The sequence below is a fragment of the Bubalus bubalis genome, chromosome 19 (assembly GCF_019923935.1).
Source record: "Bubalus bubalis isolate 160015118507 breed Murrah chromosome 19, NDDB_SH_1, whole genome shotgun sequence".
Classification (NCBI taxonomy): Eukaryota; Metazoa; Chordata; class Mammalia; order Artiodactyla; family Bovidae; genus Bubalus; species Bubalus bubalis.
The window spans coordinates 13,124,209-13,146,663 of NC_059175.1; the positions used below are offsets into that span (position 1 = coordinate 13,124,209).

Sequence of the window (22,455 nt, forward strand, 5' to 3'; positions counted from 1 at the left end):
GTCCCATAGAAATCCAACTTATTGTTTTATAGACATATTGCACTTATTTTTCACTGAAAATAAAATTTTATTACAAATGAAGTGTTGATACTATTTTCCAATTTATAGGCTCTGATATGCAACTTTGAAACACAATTCAAAATAAATACAAACACCTATTTTAAATAGATATAAACACTGTTTGTATTTAAAATAAATGATAGAATTGTCCATCATGGCAAGAAGGAGTATTTTATCACTGATATTGTTTAGGATATTGGTGTAAATGCTATAAAAACCAGACTGGCTTTTAGCCAATTTTACTATTGATCTCAAGGCTATGGTTTTTCCAGTAGTCATGTATGGATGTGAGAGTTGGACTATAAAGAAAGCTGAGTGCCGAAGAATTGATGCTTTTGAACTGTGGTGTTGGAGAAGACTCTTGGACTGCAAGGAGATCCAACCAGTCCATCTTAAAGGAGATCAGTCTTGGGTGTTCATCTGAAGGACTGATGCTGAAGCCAAAGCTCCAATACTTTGGCCACCTGATGAGAAGAGCTGATTCATTTGAAAAGACCCTGATGCTGGGAAAGATTGAGGGCAGGAGAAGGGGATGACAGAGGATGAGATGGTTGGATGGCATCACCAACACAATGGACATGGGTTTAGGTGGACTCCGGGAGTTGGTGATGGACAGCGAGACCTGGCGTGCTGCGGTTCATGGGGTCGCAAAGAGTTGGAGACGACTGAGCGACTGAACTGAACATTGATCTCAAACCTCTCTTTTGCTTGTCTCTGGAGCAGACAGTTTCCCTCCCTTGGGGTGTCACAGTCTTAGTAACTGCCTCAAGTCCTTTTCAGAATGAAGCAAGGATGAATACTAATATACCTAGGAAATAAATATACCTAGGAGATATATTCAGAGAAGGCAATGGCACCCCACTCCAGTACTCTTGCCTGGAAAATCCCATGGACGGAGGAGCCTGGTAGGCTGCAGTCCATGGGGTCGCTAAGAGTCGGGCATGACTGAGTGACTTCCCTTTCACTTTTCACTTTCATGCATTGGAGAAGGAAATGGCAACCCACTCCAGTGTTCTTGCCTGGAGAATCCCAGGGATGGGGGAGCCTGGTGGGCTGCCATCTATGGGGTCGCACAGAGTCGGACACGACTGAAGCGACTTAGCAGCAGCAGCAGGAGATATATTTAGAAATTTCAGAATACCATTGCCTTTAGAAAATCCCATTAAAACCATTCAAATAAATCTACAACTGTTACCAATCACTGCTTGATCATCTTTACATTTCTTATTTTGCTTTAGGAAGATGTCATTCACTCGCCTCTAACTCAAGATCAAACAGCCAACCTTTCTTCGAAATCTGGCTGAGCCCCCCGCAGCCTTTCCAATGCAGCTTCAACTGAACTTACTTCACACTTTGGGAGATTGCCCCATCCCAACCCCCAACAGATTCTGTGAGTATAAACCCCTGTGTAATAGGTGTTAGCCCAAACAAAGACAGTAAGAACCTCTTACTAAACTTTAGGCCCTTATCAAAGGCCGCAAATTCAAATGTACAGGGCCAGGCAAGTAATACAAATAAGTAAAACAATCAGGGACTGGTGGGACCATGTAAACTGGAGACCTGGAGAAGGTATGCAATTCAAAACAGTTCTGCAACAGGCCAGATCACAGGCACATCGTGGGGGCGGCGACTGTGTTTTGGAGTTTCTTTTTGGAAACTTTATTTACTGTTAAGATTTATTTTAGATAATTTTAATAATATTTCCATGGAGGCTGAAAAAAAAACATACATAGATATAGATTAGATATAGATATCAGAGTAACCTTTATTACTGATGTTGTTCAGATTCTCTTTCTGCTTCAGACATTATTTGCTTTGTATATTTTGAAACAATGTTATTTGGTTCATAAGAGTTTATGAAGATTATAAAGTTTTGAAAATTATTTATTTTATCAACATAAAAGTCCCATAATCTTATTTAGTTCAGTTCAGTTCAGTTCAGTCGCTCATCCGTGTCCGACTCTTTGCAACCCCATGAATTACAGCATGCCAGGCCTCCCTGTCCATCACCAACTCCCGGAGTTCACACACACTCACGTCCATCGAGTCAGTGATGCCATCCAGCCATCTCATCCTCTGTCGTCCCCTTCTCCTCCTGCCCCCAATGCCTCCCAGCATCAGAGTCTTTTCCAATGAGTCAACTCTTCGCATGAGGTGGCCAAAGTACTGGAGTTTCAGCTTTAGCATCATTCCTTCCAAAGAAATCCCAGGGCTGATCTCCTTCAGAATGGACTGGTTGGATCTCCTTGCTCCTTATTCTACCTTTTCATATTTACATTATACCTTTTTATTCATTTTCTAATATACCGACACCTTTTAAGCATTTGCTTCACTGTTTTAGGTCAACTCCTTTTCAACAATATAAAACTGGATTCTGTTTTTTGACTCCATACAAGACTCTACTCCTTTTAATAAGGATGATATTTTGTCCCTTTTTATATTTATTGCAACTGATCTGGTTGTTTGTAGTTTTATCACAGCAGTCTATGCGTTCTTGATGCTAATTTAGTTTTATGTTTTTTACTATGTGGATTCTTTTTGTTTTATGTTCGTTTAGGTGATTTTGATTTATTTTCTTTAGGGTTCTGGAAATTCATTTGCTTTTTATTATGCTAAATAATACTTCTATATATAGTAATTTAGCTTATATTTCCCTGTCAGAACCAAGAGAATATTATAGTTTTTAGTTGCGCCATTTGACATAAGAAATTAAACACATTCCTTCCTCTCTTCTGTTCACTCTCAGGGTTTTTGTTCATAAAATTCAGATTACTATTAATTTCATATTACATATTCTCTTTAAGGAGGATCATGGGACATTTGCACTCAGCTTTTTTCGCATCAGTTCTGCTTTTACTGGCTTCAATGTAGTAATTGTTAATTCCACAATTGTGTTCTTGCTGTGAGCAATCCTCTCTCAATTCATTTAACTTCCTTTTTATCTTAACCAACTGCCTTTTCAGTTCAGCTCTTTTTTACTTCTGGCTTTCTCTCCTGATAGAGGTCATGTCTTCTTGAATGTCAAAAAGTCTTGTGAAATTTTCTCATGGGTTCTGTGGGAGAAGATATTTAAAGGTATGTTTTTCCCTCTGAGTTGCCTAGATCCTGTCCTTCCCTTTACTCTGCACAATCTTTTCACATGCCCCATGTTATTGTTCTCTCGAAGCATCCAGCTTCCTCAGAGTTTTGCATCCTCAGAGTTTGTCAACAAAGAGTGTGATATGCAATCTCCCAGGGTAATTCATTCCCAGTTTTGTGTGGGTTTTCATAATGATCTTTGATTTGCTGCAGAGGTATCTACTTCCTATCTCTTTTTTCGTTTTCTCTCCTGCTGAACCAATGGAATACATGAGAGGCTGGAACTCCTAGCATGTGCTGCTTCTAAACTAGTGCTTTATTCATGAAACTACATCTCCCAAAATATGTAGTGCTATTGTACACAGGTGTGCGCATGCACACACACACACACACACACACACACACACACACACCCCTCATGCCCAGTTGACTTCTGAGATTTTAAGTTTCTTCCCAGATGGAGAAAATTGGAAAAAGAATACACTCTTCTGGCCTCAAGGGGGGGACCCCAGAAGTGCAACTGATCATTTTCAAATTATATGGGACCTAAGTTCTTGTATTACAAGGAAAAGTGGTGGAGGGATATGCCATATCTCTGGACTTTTTTCAGGCAGTCTGATTTGAAAACAAATCTGAAGCTTGACTAGTTCTCCTAGTCCAACTCCATCTGCTTCATAATTATTGTCAGTCCATCCCAGATTGTCATTGGGATGGTGATATGAATGATCATCTCATACTGGATCTTTGTGGATATTTTAGTAAGAAATAAACCAGAATTCTCTCTAACTATTTATACACCTCCCCCCAGCTTCTGCTCCTGAAAGGCCGGCGGGCTGTCTTCCTTTCAACATCAAGAGCCAAGGCTTTTCACACACACACTCATACAAGCACGCACGTACACGCATACAAACACCCACATCATGGCTGCCAAACTGTTTAAGATTCCCTTCCATCTAATTTTGATGTCAATGATGCAAAAAATCTCTGGAAATCAATCAAAGACGCTCCTGCCAAAAAAAGAAACAAGCAAACTCTGGAAATCACTAAAGCAGTATCTGCCATCCGGTGCTTAAATTTACTCTTATATCAGTTAATTGATAAAAGAAAAGAGGATGATTCAATGTCTATTTTGCCTCCATCCTTTGCATAAAAGAAATCACCTTCATGTTGGAAAGGACAGGAAAGCGTGATTACCAACCTGAATTTTAAAAGATACAAACACTTAAGACAGTGCCTGCAACATAATAAATACTCAGCACATGTTAAAATTTCCCCTTTTTTGAAATAGAAATTGAAAAAGGTGCTGGATGACTGAAATGGGAAAATCACCAATTTTCAAAAAAGGGAATAAGATGTAGTCTGAAAAAGAACACTTCAATGGATGTGACATCAATTCCTGGTCAAATTCAGGAACCAAATATTTAGAGATGGATTGTGAGTGGTTTGGAAAGGAAGATGAAATTATTGAAAATAATGAGTTCCAAATGATTAAGTCTGGCTACACTTACCTGATTTCCTTTGTTTTAGTCACTGAATGGTTTTTGTTATAGGAATACACTTGATGGAAAATATCCATATTTTGGTAAAACACTGGAAAAATAGAAGAGAAAAAAAACTTACTCCTATATCACAGCCGCCGTCCTTACGTTTGGAAGTTCACAGGGTGATGCCTAATTTAGAGTTCAGTCTACAGGGCAAGGAAATACAGCAGCTGAAGCTTGCCTTCCATGTACTATTCTGCTCCCTCTGTCTGAACAGGATATGGATGTTGGCAGATGGTCTTTCCCACAGGCCAAGTCATGGTCTTGGTATTAAAAACTGGTAGACTGCCATCAAATGCTGTGTGCTCCAGAACACGACATCATATGGTTGCCACCACAGCCAGATGCTTAGTGGTACTAAAATGCAGACGGTTGAAAGAGATGCCTCTGCTCGCTGCTGAGGGCTTCATCTTGCCAAAAATCACTGCTTGCCCTAGAAAGCCCAGAGGAATATGGCAAAGCCAGGGCAGGGGCTAAGCACCTGACCTACTGATAGCAGAGGGAAGGGGTGAGCTGAGACGCCATCGGAGTCACACTCACCTGAGCCATCAGCTGTGGAGATCCAAATTACCCTGAGGTCCATGTGGGCTCAATGTGGGGAGGGGGAAAGCAACAGGAAAAATCTAATTAAAAGCCCCAGAGCCAACCTAACCTCGACATCCTCCCAGGAACCACTGAAGGTCTCATGAGCCCTTCTCTCTGGGGTGTGGGTTCCATGGCCCAGACTCAGGAGCAGCCCACCCTCTGCAGCTCTTCTCTGGTTCCTCAGGCCCCTGCCTCCTCAAGCAGCAGCAGTAACACGCCCTGGCCTGGTGGTTTGTCCGGCCTCTGTCACAGACGGTTAATTCTGTCATCCTTCCTTCCCTCCTTCCTTCCTTCTTTTCCTTTATTTTATTCAATTTTGGGGGTGGGGAAGGGAAACAGATGTCCAGCCATTTGGCCAACTGAACAATCTAAGTTGTGGCATATCTTTAAGTACTGCTAATAAAAAAGAATCCAAAGAATTACAGCCTCCTTTATGACAGGTATGATTAAACTGCCTGGGCATGATTTGTCTCTATTATATAACAGCATGAGGAAAAAAAAAAAAAAAAGATTAAACCATCCTCATTATTACTTTTGGGTGAAAAAAAAAAAAAACACAAAACCTTTCCTTGCATACTGAAGACTATACCTCTGCTCAGAAAAAATTTTTCAATCCATTCATTGTTATGAACAATCAAGGAGCTGGCCACAAACAGAGCATTTACGAAAGAGTTAATAATTGTGTCTGAAAAGATGATCGCTTACCCTAATGGGGACTAGAAATCTCTACCACTTGTCAAAACAGCTAAAGTGAAACATGGAACAGAGATGAAAGATTCTTCTGAGGACAGGCAGCCCGCAGCAGGGCCCATGGGTTAGGAGTCAGTGCTGAGTGTCACACGGGAAGGGATATGAACAGGGCTGTGGAAACACTGTCTTGTTCCAGCTTAGTGTATGTAGCAGGTTGATGCCTGCAGGCTTTATGAAAGAGCGCTCTAGGGCATGGTGGCCCTTGCAATGGAGTCCAGCATGCTATGGCTTACACTCAGTTCTTGGGGGTCTTGAAATTCTCCCTACCAGTATGCTTTCTTCAATCAGGAAGAAGGCAGTAGCAGAGCTGATACTCAAGAAGTTTCAAATACTCTGGGTTCTCCAAGGAAGGTTGCCCCCCTCATCTGTTACAAGTGAAGGAGGAGGCATGACTTGCTCATTTGGAAGTTCTTTCGGTTCTTTCCCTACCTTCAGTTCAGTTCAATCGCTCAGTCATGTCCGACTCTTTGCGACCCCATGAATCGCAGCACGCCAGGCCTCCCTGTCCATCACCAACTCCTGGAGTTCACCCAGACTCACGTCCATCGAGTCTGTGATGTTATCCAACCATCTCATCCTCTGTCGTCCCCTTCTCCTCCTGCCCCCAATCCCTCCCAGCATCAGAGTCTTTTCCAATGAGTCAACTCTTCCCATGAGGTGGCCAAAGTATTGGAGTTTCAGCTTTAGCATCAATCCTTCCAAAGAACACCCAGAACTGATCTCCTTCAGAATGGACTGGTTGGATCTCCTTGTAGTCCAAGGGACTCTCAAGAGTCTTATCCAACACCACAATTCAAAAGCATCAATTCTTCGGCGCTCAGCTTTCCTCACAGTCCAACTCTCACATTCATACATGACTACTGGAAAAACCATAGCCTTGACTAGACGGACCTTTGTTGGCAAAGTAATGTCTCTGCTTTTTAATGTGCTGTCTAGGATGGTCATAACTTTCCTTCCAAGGAGTAAGCGTCTTTTAATTTCATAGCTGCAATCACCATCTGCAGTGATTTTGGAGCCCTAAAAAACAAAGTCTGATACTGTTTCCACTGTTTCCCCATCTATTTCCCATGAAGTGATGGGACCAGATGCCATGATCTTAGTTTTCTGAATGTTGAGCTTTAAGCCAATTTTTTCACTCTCCTCTTTCACTTTCATCCCTCCCTTACTCCCCTGAAATACATGACCTGATCTCTCCCTACTTCCTCTCACTCTCTCTGCCTCCCTCCCTCTTTTACTTTGCCTTCAGGTATATACGATATCAGACATACTCCTAGTGTGCAACATTTCATATGAAAGAAACTAGAGCACTTGGAATTCAGAGAGTATTTTGGTTTGGGCTGGCTGATAAGTTGTTTTAATCAATCTGATTTTAGTAGTAATTTGTTTCTAATTTCTTAGCAATCCATGGAATACAGGTTTAAGAAGACATAACACTACATCATCAACTCCATAAAAATTGAAACTAAGCCCACTTTCTTAGTGTTGCAGGAAAAGCCTGTACTAGAAACCTGAGACCTAGTTTCTACTCCTGGTTCTGCAGCTACACTGTTATGCGAACCTGGATGAGTTATTTTGATATCTTGGCCACTTTTTTTCCCATCATTGATACTTATTTAACCTCTGAGGTCAGGGACCCCTCTGAAAATTTGACGAAAGTATAGACCCTCTTCCCAGGCGCACATGAACACAGCACTTTCCACAGAATTTCAAGGTTTGGGGGTTCCCCACAACAGCCCACCTAGGACTCTACCTGTGCAAGTGAATCCAGGGTCAGAAACTCATGGACAGGAGGATCGCTACAGCATCTTTCAGCTCTAATGGGCTCAGCTTTGTGAATCTGCAAGCAAGAGACAGCCATGAGGAATTTATTTGAGAAGAAAGAGGGAAAAGAAAAAAGAGGAGCAAAAGGAAAGGAAAAAAGAAAAAAGAGGAAAAAATAGAGGCTTTAGTTCTAGTAACTCAAAAAATACTTAAAAATCCAGTTGTTGGATGAACACATGAATTAAATGCAATATAATTAAATTTTATGTTATAAAGGAAAATGTAATGTAACATGTCAACTCATTTTACAGTTATACCCTCTTGGGAACAATAAAATAACTCATAGTGAATAAAACAAAGAAAGGAAAATGAAAGAAAAAAGCATTTGCTGTCACTAAATGATATCTCAAAATGTGATTCAATACTTAAAATTCTATGATAATTGAATAAATCTTTACATTTTTTTAATCATCTGGTTTCTGTAACTTGACTCTTTAATCTTTTGGGAAAATAAACCTACACAGCAGATTTTTAGTTCTATAGGAACACATCACTACCTCCATTTTTTAAAATGCAATTTAAGCAACTCAGCAGAGATAGTCAGTCTAAGAGATTTAATTAACTTTAGATAAATGTCCTGAGCCAGTCCCCAAGCAGAATACGATCTTTTACAAACATTATGTCAACACCAAGCTAGAGAAGCCATGGGCTCAAGAGAGGTGGTACTGGATTCCAGTACTGGACATGGGGCACTAGGAAAGTCCCTTGCTCTATCTGGGGCTCAGCTGTTTCCTCTACAAAGTACAGCTGTTGGAGCTGATTATCTCTAGAATCTTTTCCTTACAATGAGTCTCTCTTCATCATACTCCCCAAAGCACTATCATAAATCAACCAAAGGGGCTAAAACCAGTTTTCTTCCCAATACAGGTCCTTGTGCGTTTGTGGCTCTAAATATATAAAAGTCCAAATTGAGCAGGGAAAGTAAAGGTAATGTCAAATCTAATCTTATGAACGTTCCCCAGACATGCTTTCTAACTGCTATAGGTTTTCCCAGAAAGTAGAGAAGCAAGGAGAGGGAAGAGGGTCTATGTTTGTATTCTTGAATATTATCAACTAGTAATTATGAATTACTAATTTGCCCTGAACATTCTGCTTACCAGGGAAAAGTTAACTAGTTGCCTGACTCTAAGAACTTGTAACATAGAGTGAACAACAACAAATGAGGCAAACACAAATGTATTTATTTTACCAAGATTTATAGCAGAGATTGCACAACTAGAGGGGCCAGGCTGGTGATGTAAAAATGTAAAGCAAGTTGTGTCTGATGCAATAGGGAGCAGTGGGGACTGTGGAAAATGAAACATTGTGTTAGCCAAAATCAACATGTCAGCAGGTGAAACTGATGCACTGGTCAGATCTAGTTTGAAATCTGGATTTAAGGCTCAAGAGAAGTGAGACTTGAGGTTATCCAGCTAATTAAACGGAGAAGGCAATGGCACCCCACTCCAGTACTCTTGCCTGGAAAATCCCACGGATGGAGGAGCCTGGTGGGCTATAATAGTCCATGGGGTCGCTAAGAGTCGGACACGACTGAGCAACTTCACTTTCACTTTCACTTTCATGCATTGGAGAAGGAAATGGCAACCCACTCCAGTGTTCTTGCCTGTAGAATCCCAGGGACGGGGGAGCCTGGTGGGCTGCCGTCTATGGGGTAGCACAGAGTCAGACACAACTGACACGACTTAGCAGCAGCAGCAGCTAATTAAAGGCAGAACAAGAATTCCAATGTAGGCCTTTTCATTCTCAGACCAGTGTTTTCTCCACTTATACCACAGCTTCCTTTTGTCAAAAGTCAGAGCAGATTCCCTTCACAATGGATGCTGGCATCATTCTCTCACATAACTCCAATTGCTAATACCTCAGACCATGCTCCACACTCACCATCATCAGACTCTCCCTCTAAAATGCCACTTTTATAATGTTCCTTCCCTGCTCAAGAAGCCACCAGGCCCCACCTGTCTCTTCATGCACCTGGGGACCTCTCTAATCAGTCTCTGCTTAACCCAAATCAAGGTGACTTATGCCAGGATAGGTAGAGTCTTGGTGCTCACTTAGTCTCATCATTTATTCACTACATTTCCCCCTCCTGGAAAGTTTTCCACACTCATTAGTCAAATCTTTTGAAAAAAAAAAAAAGAATCAATACCAGTCTCAGTTCTTTAAGATGTATGGGTGCTAAGTTGCTCAGTCGCTCACTTCTTTGTGACCACATGGGCAGTAGTCCACCAGGCTCCTCAGCCCATGGGCTTCTCCAAGCAAGAATACTGGAGTGGGTTGCCACGTCCTTCTCCAGGGGATCTTCCCAACCCAGGTATCGAACCTGTATCTCTTACATCTCCTGCACCAGCAGGCAAGTTCTTTACTTCTAGCATCATCTGGGAAGCCCATTCTTTAAGATGAGGAACACACAAATGGGCTTCTTCAAATTCCTCCCACTTTCTCATCGTGACCCGAGACGATGCAAACCTTAAGGAGAGTCTTCCTTTAGTGACAGAATAACCAGGGAGTCCATGAGAGGGGTAGGTGCTCAACTGCAGAGACATGTTATTCAGAAGCAGGGCGCAGCTGATCCTACCGAGCACGTACTCATTTTTCTGACTCATATCAATGTTCTCTCGAGGACAGTGATGTCAGCCACAGATATGGGAATGTCCAGAAAGAGAAAAAGCAAGTAACGTGGTTGACGGATAGAGCAGGTACAGAGAGAAGGTTCTGGGAAGAAAACCCAAAGATGTTGAAAGAGAAGTGGTGCTGGGGTCATCGTTTTTGACATCACTGAAGCAAGCAGGACGTGCTCCACACTTTAACATCCAGAATGTCACACCGCTGTTACCCTCGAGGGTTATTCTCCTTTTTAATACTTCTATTTTATGATATTTCATTTCTCTAATTTTCAGGCTGGCTCAGGTGCAATAAATGAGATTCTAGGTCAGGGATAATTTTTACACATGATTAACAAGCTAAAAGAATAGTGCCTTTCCAAAAAATGAATTGTTCACCTGAGGTAATTAGCCAGTGGTTCCTAGCTTCTAAATATCCTCATTATAACCCATCTCTTCCTGCCAAAATAGGACTCACTGTGGAATTTGGACCTTCACATGGGCACTATGCCCATTTGTGGGTTTTGGAATGAGCAGAGGTGCTGCTGCCTTTCATCTGCCATGAATGAGACTCAGTCGTCGGACTGAGGCTTTCATCAGCCAGCCCTGCTGGAAACCTTTCTGTGTGAGCGGGAGCCTGCCAGACATTCATATCAAAAATCCACAGGCTTTATTTAACTCTCCCTGGAAGGAGGTATAAAGGTTACAAAATAATGAGGAAGAGCTCTGTTGAGCAGGAACCCAAGAGTCACAACCTCTTTGTTAAAACTGACAAAAGAGGTGGGAGATAAACTCTATGAGGGACAGAATCTGGGCTATTTAACCTGCCGTAGGGAACGCTGGAAGGGAACAAAATCACAGGATTCATACATATGAAGGGATATTATAATAGGGGATACTGAGCAGCTGTTCCCGATTCCTCTGAGCACAGGTAAGAAATGGGCTTTAATAGCAGCAAAAGGCTTTGCAAGTATTTCAGTATGTTGGAAAGAATATATATGAAGACAGAAAATCTGAGTTCTAAACCTTTTCTGCCTTAGCTGGTTAACTAGCCTCGGTACTTCTGCTTTATGAGAAATTAGAACAGGATAGCCACCTCCCCACCTAATGATAATCGATGGCGCTAGTAGTAAAGAATCCACCTGCCAATGCAGGAGACAAGAGACGTGGGTTCGATCCTTGGATTGGGAAGATCCCCTGGAGGAGGGTATGGCAACCCACTCCAGTATTCTTGTCTGGAGAATCCCATGGACAGAGGAGCCTGGTGCATTAGAGTCCATAGGGTCACAAAGAGTTGGACACAACTGAAATAATTTAGCATGCACACAAAAAAGCAATGAGGGGCATTTAAATGCACAAAATTTCATGTTAAAAGTGAAGCATGTACCTGTGGCTGATTCATGTTGATATATGGCAAAAACCATGACACTGTTGTAGTTATCCTCCAACTGGGCTTCCCTTGTGGCTCAGCTGGTAAGGAATCTGCCTGCAGTGTGGAAGACCTGGGTTGGGAAGATCCCCTGGAGAAGGCAAAGGTTACCCAATCCAGTATTCTGGCCTGGAAAATTCCATGGGCTGTTTAGTCCATGGGGTTGCAAAGAGTCAGACACAACTGAGTGACTTTCATTTCACTTCATTTATCCTTCAATTAGAATAAATAAATTAATTTTTTAAAAGTAAACTGTGTTAGCAAAATCTAAGGAATTACCTCAGCTTCGACAAAATATAGATGAGGGGTTTGATGTTCTTTTCACCAGTTCTGCACTAACTTAAATGGTGACCTTATCAGGTAGAATCTAGTCAGCCCTGTAAATATGTCTATTTCTCAAGAACAAAAGAGATGGAGAATTTATGCGTGTGAGTGTATACATAATGAGCTTGTAGACACAAAGGGTCTTGCTAACGTCACTTTTTTTTCTTTTTAATTTATTTTTTTATTGAAGGATAATTGCTTTACAGAATTTTGTGGTTTTCTGTCAAACCTCAACATGAATCGGCCATAGGTATACATATATCTCCTCCCTTTTGAACCTCCCTCCCATCTCCCTCCCCATCCCACCCCTCTAGGTTGATACAGAGCCCCTGTTTGAGTTTCCTGAGCCATACAGCAAATTCCCGTTGGCTATCTATTTTAGATATGGTAATGTAAGTTTCCATGTTACTCTTTCCCTACATCTCACCCTCTCCTCCCCTCTCCCCATGTCCATAAGTCTATTCTCTATGTCTGTTTCTTCAATGCCACCCCACTCCAATACTCTTGCCTGGAAAATCCCATGGACAGAGGAGCCTGGTAAGCTGCAGTCCATGGGGTCACTAAGAGTCGGGCATGACTGAGTGACTTCACTTTCATTTTTCACTTTCATGCATTGGAGAAGGAAATGGCAACCCACTCCAGTGTTCTTGCCTGGAGAATCCCAGGGACGGGGGAGCCTGGTGGGCTGCTGTCTATGAGGTCGCAGAGAGTCGGACACGACTGAAGCGACTTAGCAGCAGCAGCAGTTTCTTCATTGCTGCTGCTGCTGCTGCTAAGTCGCTTCAGTCGTGTCCGACTCTGTGCGACCCCACAGACAGAAGCCCACCAGGATCCCCTGTCCCTGGGATTCTCCAGGCAAGAGTACTGGAGTGGATTGCCATTTCCTTCTCCAATAGTTTCTTCATTGTTGCCCTGTTAATAAGTTCTTCTAGGTTCCATATATATGTGTTAGAATATGATATTTATCTTTCTCTTTCTGATTCACTTCACTCTGTATAATAGGTTCTAGGTTCATCCACCTCATCAGAACTGACTCAAATGTGTTCCTTTTTAATGCTGAGTTATATTCCATTGTGTATATGTACCACAATTTCTTTATCCATTCATCTGTCGACGGACATCTATGTTGCTTCCACGTTCTAGCTATTGTAAATAGCGCTGCAATGAACAATGGGATGTATGAGTCTTTTTCAATTTTGGTTTCCTCAGGGTATATGCCTAGGAGTGGGATTGCTGGGTCATATGGTGGTTTTATTCTTAGTTTTTTAAGGAATCTCCATACCATTTTCCATAGTGGCTGTATCAATTTACATTCCCACAAACAGTGCAAGAGCATTCCCTTTTCTCCACACCCTCTCCAGGATATATTGTATGTAGACTTTTGGATGATGGCCATTCTGACTGGTGTGAGGTGATATCTCATTGTAGTTTTGATTTGCATTTCTCTAATAATGAGCGATATTGAGCATCTTTTCATGTGTTTGTTGGCGATCTGTATGTCTTCTTTGGAGAAATGTCTGTTTAGGTCTTCTTCCCACTTTTTGATTGGATTATTTGTTTTTCTGGCATTGAGTTGTATGAGTTGCTTGTATATTTTGGAAATTAATCCTTTGTCAGTTCTTTCATTTGCTGTTATTTTCTTCCATTCTGAAGGTTGTCTTTTCACCTTGCTTATAGTTTCCTTTGCTGTGCAAAAGCTTTTAAGTTCATTCAGGTCCCACTTGTTTACTTTTGTATTTATTTCCATTACTCTAGGAGATGGGTCATAGAGGATCTTGCTTTGATTTATGTCATCAAGTGTTCTGCCTAGGTTTTCCTCTAAGAGTTTTAAAGTTTCTGGTCTTACATTTAGGTCTTTAATCCATTTTGAGTTTATCTTTGCGTATGATGTTAGGAAGTGTTCTGATTTCATTCTTTTACATGTAGCTGTCCACTTTTCCCAGCACCATTTATTGAAGAGGCTATCTTTGCCCCATTGTATATTCTTGCCTCCTTTGTCAAAAATAAGGTACCCATAGGTGCATGGGTTTATTTCCGGGCTTTCTATCTTGTTCCATTGATCCATATTTCTGTTTTTGCACCAGTACCATACTGCCTAGATGATTGTAGCTTTGTAGTATAAGCTGAAGTCAGGAAGGTTGATTCCTCCAGCTCCATCCTTCTTTCTCAAGATTGCTTTGGCTATTTGGGGTCCTTTATGTTTCCATATGAATTGTGAAATTTTTTGTTCTAGTTCTGTGAAAAATGCCATTGGTAACTTGATAGGGATCGCACTGAATCTGTAGATTGCATTTGGTAGTATAGACATTTTCACAATATTGATTCTTCCTACCCAGGAACATGGATTATCTCTCCATCTGTTTATGTCATCTTTGATTTCTTTCATTAGTGTCTTATACTATTCTGTGCACAGTTCTTTTGTCTCCTTCAGTTCGGTTCAGTCACTCAGTCATGTCCAACTCTTTGTGATCCCATGGACTGCATGCCAGGCCTCCCTGTCCATCACCAACTTCTGGAGTTTACTCAAAATCATGTCCATTGAGTCGATGATGCCATCCAACCATCTCATCCTCTGTCGTCCCCTTCTCCTCCTGCCTTCAGTCTTTACCAGCATCAGGGTCTTTTCTAATGAGTCAGTTCTTCACATCAGGTGGCCAAAGTATTGCAGTTTCAGTTTCAGCATCAGTCTTTCCAATGAATATTCAGGACTGGCTTACTTTAGAATGGACTAGTTGGATCTCCTTTCAGTCCAAGGGACTCTCAAGAGTCTTCTCCAACACCACAGTTCAAAAGCATCAATTCTTTGGCACTCAGCTTTCTTTATACTCCAATTCTCACATCCATACATGACTACTGGAAAAACCATAGCTTTGACTAGATGGACCTTTGTTGGCAAACTAATGTCTCTGCTTTTTAATAAGCTGTCTAGGTTTGTCATAACTTTTCTTCCAAGGAGTAAGCGTCTTTTAATTTCACGGCTGCAGTCACCATCTGCAGTGATTTGGGAGGCCCCAAAAATAAAGTCTGTCACTGTTTCCACTGTTTCCCCATCTATTTCCCATGACGTGATGGGACCAGATGCCATGATCTTAGTTTTCTGAATGTTGAGCTTTAAGCCAACTTTTTCACTCTCCTCTTTCACTTTCATCAAGAGGCTCTTTAGTTCTTCTTCGCTTTCTGCCATAAGGGTGGTGTCATCTGCATATCTGAGGTTATTGACATCTCTCCTGGCAATCTTGATTCCAGTTTGTACTTCATCCAGTCCAGCATTTCTCATGATGTACTCTGCATATATGTTAAATAAGCAGGGTGACAATATACAGCCTTGATGTACTCCTTTCCTGATTTGGAACCAGTCTGTTTTTCCATGTCCAGTTCTAACTGTTGCTTCTTGACGTGCATACAGATTTCTCAGGAGGCAGGTCAGGTGGTCTGGTATTCCCATCTCTTGAAGAATTGTCCACAGTTTGTTGTATTCTGCACAGTCAAAGACTTTGGCATAGTCAATAAAGCAGAAGCAGATGTTTTCCTGGAACTCCTTTGCTTTTTTGATGATCCAATGGATGTTGGCAATTTGATCTGTGGTTCCTCTGCCTTTTCTAAATCCAGGTTGAACATCTGGAAGTTAATGGTTCACTTACTATTGAAGCCTGGCCTGGAGAATTTTGAGTGTTTTTTTTTGCTAGCATGTGAGATGAGTACAATTGTGAGGTAGTTTGAGCATTCTTTGGCATTGCCTTTCTTTGGGATTGGAATGAAAACGAAGCTTTTCCAGTCCTGTGGCCACTGCTGAGTTTTCCAAATTTGCAGGCATATTGAGTGCAGCACTTTCACAGCATCATCTTTTAGGATTTGAAATAGCTCAACTGGAATTCCATCACCTCCACTAGCTTTGTTCATAGTGATGCTACCTAAGACCCACTTGACTCTCCATTCCAGGATGTCTGGCTCTAGTGAGTGATCACACCGTCATGATTATCTGGGTCGTGAAGATCTTTTTTTGTAGTTCTTCTGTGTATTCTTGCCACCTCTTCTTAATATCTTCTGCTTCTTTAGGTCCATACAATTTCTGTCCTTTATTGAGCCCATCTTTGCATGAAATGTTCCCTTGGTATCTCTAATTTTCTTGAAGAGATCTCTAGTCTTCCCCATTCTATTGTTTTCCTCTATTTCTTTGCATTGATCACCGAGGAAGGCTTTCTTATCTCTCCTTAGGTAAGTTTATTCCTAGATATTTAATTCTTTTTGTCGCAATGGTGAAGGTAATTGAGTCCTTAATTTCTCTTTCTGATTTTTTCATTGTTAGTATATAGAAATGCAAATGACTTCTGTGTATTGATTTTGTATCCTACAACTTTGTTAAACTCACTAATTAACTCTATTAATTTTCTGATACTATCTTTAGGGTTTTCTATGTACAGTATCATGTCATCTGCAAACAGTGAGAGCTTTACTTCTTCTTTTCCGATCTGGATTCCTTTTATTTCCTTTTCTTCTCTAATTGCTGTACCTAGTACTTCCAAAACTATGTTGAATAATAGTGGTGAAAGTGGACACCCTTGTCTTGTTCCTGATCTTAGAGGGAATGCTTTCAGTTTTTCCATTGAGAATAATGTTAGCTTTAGGTTTATCATTAATGCCACTTTTTAAATTCTCTTTTAGAGGCTGATTTAGGCCTAAAATCAAAGTAACATCATAAGAAATGCTGAGGTATATAACAGAATAACTTGGCTTATGGGTCTTATTACTGAATACTGATGTCCAGGATTTCTTACTATGTGTTTCACAGTTTTTCCTAAAACCACCAAAATAAAATATTCCAGAAGCTGACATTACTTTAGAAAACTCACAAGAGCCTATGGGAAAACTATGGGCTCTAATAATAAAATAGTATATTATACAATTAATGTATAGCAGTAGGTTTTATATATACAAACAAAAACCAATTGGAATGGAAGAGAATGCCCCATTTGTGATATCAAAATATGAAATAAAATTCTTAGGTACAAACCTAAAAAGATATGCCCAAAAACTATATGAGGAAAACTACAAAGCATTCTTTTAAGTCTCAAAAGTAGACATGAAAGAAAAAACAGATATATCATGTTTTGGCATATCAGTTATCATGAAGGTAATATATAAATTTAACACAATCCCAATATAAAATTTCATCAATTTTTTTTTCTGGCATACAGCAATTTACAAGAAGTTTCATTTGGAAGGACAAATAAACAATAATAGCCATGAAAATATCTTTAAAAAAGAAAAACAATGGAGGAATATAGGGAACTAGCTTATATAAAAAAAATAACTATAAATTAAAACACTATGGCATTGGCACATGACTAGAAAACCAGTGAAACAGAATAGAAAATTCAAGCATAGACCTGATTGCACACGGAAATTTAGTATAGAGAAGGTTTCTCAAATTGGTGGGAAAAGATAGTAAATGCTGAAAGTATAAATGGCTAGCTATATGAAAAAAATAAAATTGGATCCATTTCTCACACCATATACTATATAAAATCCAAATGGGTTAGTGATTTAAATTTAAATTAGTGATTTTAAATGCAATAAATAAATATTCTCCAACTACCAAAAATAGTAAAATATAAAGCTCTACAAATACCATATGAAAATACAGGTAAATTGCTCTAGAATTAGAATGAGGGAAATTTTTTTTGTCACTATGGCTCAATATCCAGAAGTAAGAGAAAAGATTAATAAATCTGATAGCAATCAAAAATATTTGAATAAGTCACAGCACCATGAACAAAGTAACATACCAAATGATGAACTAGGGCAAAACAGTTTGCAACTAATCACAAAGTGTTAATATCTCTAACATATAAAGAGCTTCTAAGAATACAAGAATAAGGCCCAAGATTCCTGTAAGAAAAAATAAGCAAGATGATATCAATATAATGGTCAGAGTAAGAAACTGCAGAAGACCACCCCTCTATAGAAGCAACTAAAAACTCTGGCAAAAACTGTCAGAATCAAACTTTTTTTTGGAACACTGGAGACAAACAAAAAGCTTGTTGTAACTTTGGAAGCACTGAATCAGCAAAAAGGGCTGAATCTCGGTAAGAACATTGATCTTTGTGGCATTTTCGTCCCATAACCCGTTGCTCAGCTTAAATGTAGCCTTGAAAGAAACAGCTCCCTTTCCCAGTAACAGAGCTGATACCAGAGGGAGCAGAACAGACCTCATTTGGGAAGAGTTACCCTTGGTTGATCTGCCCAGTGACTCCATGGAAGACAAGCTCAAAAGGCATGTTTTTTCTCACCTGGAACTCAGCCAGAACTATGACCACTACCCAGGGGTGTTTGTCAAAAACATTTACAGGCAAATATTTTAATAGGTACTATATGCAGCAATGGGTAACGGTTATTAAAAAAAAAATAGATTAACTAAAAAACTTGGAGGAAAGGCTGGGAAATGATACACATTGGGGAATAAGGACTTTGCAAGGCTCCAACATATTCCTGACCATCTAGAAGGTCTTACACATAAACAGCACTGTGCACATGCTCAGGAAACACCTTAGAAGGCTTTACATTCTCAGTTCTGGCTGACCTTGAGTCTGCACAAACGGGAAATGAACACTAAGGCAGAGCTGCGAACTGCCTGGCTGAGTACCCGAAGTGTGCCCCAACACAGTGTGCAAAAAATGGGGAGCTACTTTGTTCCTAAACATTTAAGGAAATCCATATCCAAGCATTAACTGACCACTGCACTAACAGAACAGAAACTTCAGTGGTCACAAATGACCAAAAGATGCACTTTCTAAAACTGGCTCAGAAAAGTCACCTGCAAGTCAACAACTAAGACAAGTAGAAACAACAAGCCTGAAGGAAGATAGGGAATCTTATTTCTAGAGCCACCACATTCTAGTATTCAAAATGCTGTTCCCATTTAAAAATTACAAGGCATACAAGAAAATGTGGTCCATACACAGCAGGAAAGAAACAATCAATATAAAATGTCCCTGAGGTAACCCAGACATTGAGATACTAGAACAGTTTGAATCAGCTATTTTAAATATGTTCAAATTTCTAAAGGAAATCATGCCTAAAGAATGAAAGGAAATCAAGAGAACAATGTCTTACCAAGAGAATATCAAAAAAGAGAGAAATTATTCAAAGGAACCAAATAGAAACTCTGGAGTTGATATGTACAATGAGTGAAAATAAAATTTTACTATAGGAGCTCAACAACAAATTATTGCAGACAAAAGAAAGAACCAGCAACCCTGAAAGTAGGTCAGCTGAGATTATCTAATGAGAGAAACAGAAAAGCAAAAAGAATGAAGGAAAATGAAAGAATCTCAGGAACCTGTTGAACTCCATCAATCATCCCAACAAACATATAATGGGAGTCCCAAAAGGAAGAAGAAATAGAAAGGAAAAGAAAGAATATTCAAAGAAATAATGGCAAAAATAATTCGTAAATCTCTCCAAAATCTCTTAGTATCAAGCAAATATTTTCATTAAAGGCCCTTTGTTACTTAAAAAGATTTGGTCTGTTAGTAGCTCAGTCTTGTCCAACTCTGCGACCCCATGGACTGTAGCCCACCAGGCTCCTCTGTCTGTGGGATTTTCCAGGCAAGAATACTGGAGTGGGTTGCTGTTTCCTTCTCCAGGGGATATTCCCAACCCAGGGATCAAACCCAGGACTTCCACATCACAGGCAGATTCTTTACTGTCTGAGCCACCAGGGAAAGTGAAAGTGAAAGTCACTCAGTTGCATCTGACTCTTTGTGATCCCATGGACTATGGAATTCTCCAAGCCAGAATACTGGAGTGGGTAGCCTTTCCCTTCTCCAGAGGATCTTTCCAACCCAGGGATCAAACCCAGGTCTCCCGCATTGCAGGCGGATTCTTTATCAGCTGAGCCACAAGGGAAGCCCAATTAAAAAGATTAATTGTGATTATTTCTTCACAATCAGGAAAGGTATGTTTAGGAAGAAGTCAGCAAAGAATTATTACTTTGGAAAAACCACATTGGAACCTAAGCCTTTTCTTCTAGAGATAAGTGTAGAATCACTGCCAATAGCTCATTAAGCTGCTTCCTTTTGGCATCATCTTCTGTTCTTGCTGACAAAAAAAACACCTGCCATGCCTCAAACTGGTGTGGAAAAATACCACCAGAAGAATTCAGCTCTCAGAGTGAATGGTTTAGCTGATCACCAAAGCATAATATCAACAAAGACAGAAACCAAACCAGGGGTTGTTTCTACATGACATTAAAACAAATGGCTGAGTACATCAGTCTAAGGACTTTTATCAATTTCATGAAACCTACAGGGATTTTCACTGTACTGATTTCTTCTCTGAACTGATAGAGCTGATAAGGGACTTGGTATCATGAGGCTGTAACAAGAATGCACATTTATTAAGAATTTCAAACTGTTGGTCATATGATTCAGGTTCGTATGCTCTCTCTCAGTTCTTAAAAAATCAGCTCAAGGAGACCCGGCATCAATTCACATCCAAAGAACTGCCAGAGTTAGCACAATGGTAGGAGGTGAAACTGAGCAGATACCACAGTGTGAAGAACAGCTTTGCTGGTTCCAGTCTCTTCTTTCTGTGTCTGCAGAAGTCCTGCTTCCAGACATGAGGAGTCATGCTCCAGATGCCTTGTCTTGTCTATTTTGAATAGGTTTCCTGAGCGTTCTTTTGCAATCACAAATCTTTCCAACCCCTTCTAATTCATCACTAGACCCTTTCTTCAGGAATAGGGCTGAGTTTTGCAGGAAAGACTGAAGACATAAATTTAAAATTCACACAAACCCTAAAGCTGAACATTTTTTTTCCATTTTGGATGAACACTTCTTTGTTTTATTGCTACTGTGTTCCTGTTAGTTGGAGTAGCCCTCATAGTCAACAGAGTCAGAAATGCAGTACTTGGGTGCACGCTCAAAAATGACAGGATGATCTCAGTTCATTTCCAAGGCAAACCATTCAACATCACAGTAATCCAAGTTCCTGTTAGTTTCTCTTAAAAACCCTTTTTAAAATTTTATGATGCCTGGAAAATCCTAGAATTAGGCAGGGGCACGAGTATGCAACCAAGGTAGGTTTGAATCCCACCTGACTCCTGAGTGTACCCCCGAACAGGGGGCTCCCCTGCATCACTGGGTTACTCCATGATACAGTAATTGTCTATTTACCTGTCTGTGTGAAAATGAGCAACTAAACCTCACCGTGTCTTTATTTTCTGACTTGTAAAGTAAGGAATAATAAATTTACCTCGTGATATTGAGAAATGGTACATACTAAGCATTCTGTATTTTCTGCTATTATTATTATTATTACTATTATTATCATTATTATTAGGCTGTGAGCACCTTGAATAGGAGCCTTTGGTCTAATTCTCCATGTCATGGTACCTGGCACATACTAGCTGCTCAATAAATATTGGGTGGGTGACTGAATGAATGAATAGAGAGACAACTATTTAAATGAGCAAGCATCTGTGAGAACAAGAATGCAATGCACAGTCCCACTGAATTTGGGGTTGGGACTTGCTAGATCTTTCTGCAGAGAAGGCAATGGCACACCACTCCAGTACTCTTGCCTGGAAAATCCCATGGATGGAGGAGCCTGGTAGGCTGTAGTCCATGGGGTCACTAAGAGTCAGACACAACTGAGCGACTTCCCTTTCACTTTTCACTTTCCTGCATTGGAGAAGGAAACGGCAACCCACTCCAGTGTCCTTGCCTGGAGAATCCCAGGGATGGGGGAGCCTGGTGGGCTGCCGTCTATGGGGTCGCACAGAGTCGGACATGACTGAAGCGACTTAGCAGCAGCAGATCTTTCTGACAGCTTCACTGGTGCTTCTATGTCCAATGCAAAAGGAGTGGGTGTGAATAGGAACTGGGCTGATGGTGGGACTCCATGTTTTATCTGTTGATGTCGTTTATTAAAAGAATGTATTCATCTGTATATTTGATGCTGAAAGAGTGATGATGGCTGCCCAGCCACCGAGAGACTTAGCACCTGGAGACACAGGAGAGATCCCAGGCACCCAAAGAGGGTTCTGGAAGCAATAGTACCGTAACTGATGCCACAGCTACTGATCATGTTGCCATGAAGGATTTCTTCAGAAAGATGTCAGAAGCCACTGGGGACCAGGGAAGAAACTGGGAGTCACACAACCAGAGGCAGGTAGGAAGACCACTGTGCTTCGGACTCCAGGCCTCCGTGCCTCGTAACCACTGACTTTTTGGTAGTGAGTGGAGATTGTGAGGGTTTCAGTGTC

General features: G+C 40.6%; 1 long non-coding RNA gene across 1 annotated transcript in view; it reads right to left on the minus strand.

Annotated features, from left to right (window-relative positions):
• Positions 1-1,091: 1,091 nt before the first annotated feature.
• The window catches only part of LOC123330567, a 45,469-nt gene continuing 24,105 nt past the window's right edge, over positions 1,092-22,455 (minus strand). The window contains exons 2-4 of the long non-coding RNA XR_006546580.2: positions 7,765-7,851; positions 4,647-4,728; positions 1,092-1,772 (exon numbers count right to left, since the gene is read on the minus strand). This is a non-coding gene — a long non-coding RNA (uncharacterized LOC123330567). The remainder of the gene's footprint in view (positions 1,773-4,646; positions 4,729-7,764; positions 7,852-22,455) is intronic.